The following is a 353-nucleotide window of genomic DNA, read 5'->3' as shown; positions in this document are numbered from 1 at the left end:
TATCAACCAAGGGTGATGCCTCCAGACGATTAGCCGTGCAGTGACAGCGCATAGGACCATTTTCCCGAGAGGATTAAAAGTAGCCATTGATGATGGTGATGCCCTACATACAGCTTGCCATGGAAAGGAGTAAGGAAGATTGAAGAAAGAGTGAATAGTGAAGTAGAGTTTCAAGAGGAGCACAACACCTCCATACACCTATCTGAAATTCCCACTATTGAATTACATAAGTATTTCTATCCCTTTTTATTTTCCAATTATTATTAATTTTCGAAACCCATAAACATTTAATCTGCCTAACTGAGATTTACAAGGTGACCATAGCTTGCTTCATACCAACAATCTCTGTGGGA

Source organism: Arachis duranensis, chromosome 3 (genome assembly GCF_000817695.3).
Source record: "Arachis duranensis cultivar V14167 chromosome 3, aradu.V14167.gnm2.J7QH, whole genome shotgun sequence".
In the NCBI taxonomy this organism is placed as follows: domain Eukaryota; kingdom Viridiplantae; phylum Streptophyta; class Magnoliopsida; order Fabales; family Fabaceae; genus Arachis; species Arachis duranensis.
Note: the sequence above shows the minus strand (reverse complement) of the source record.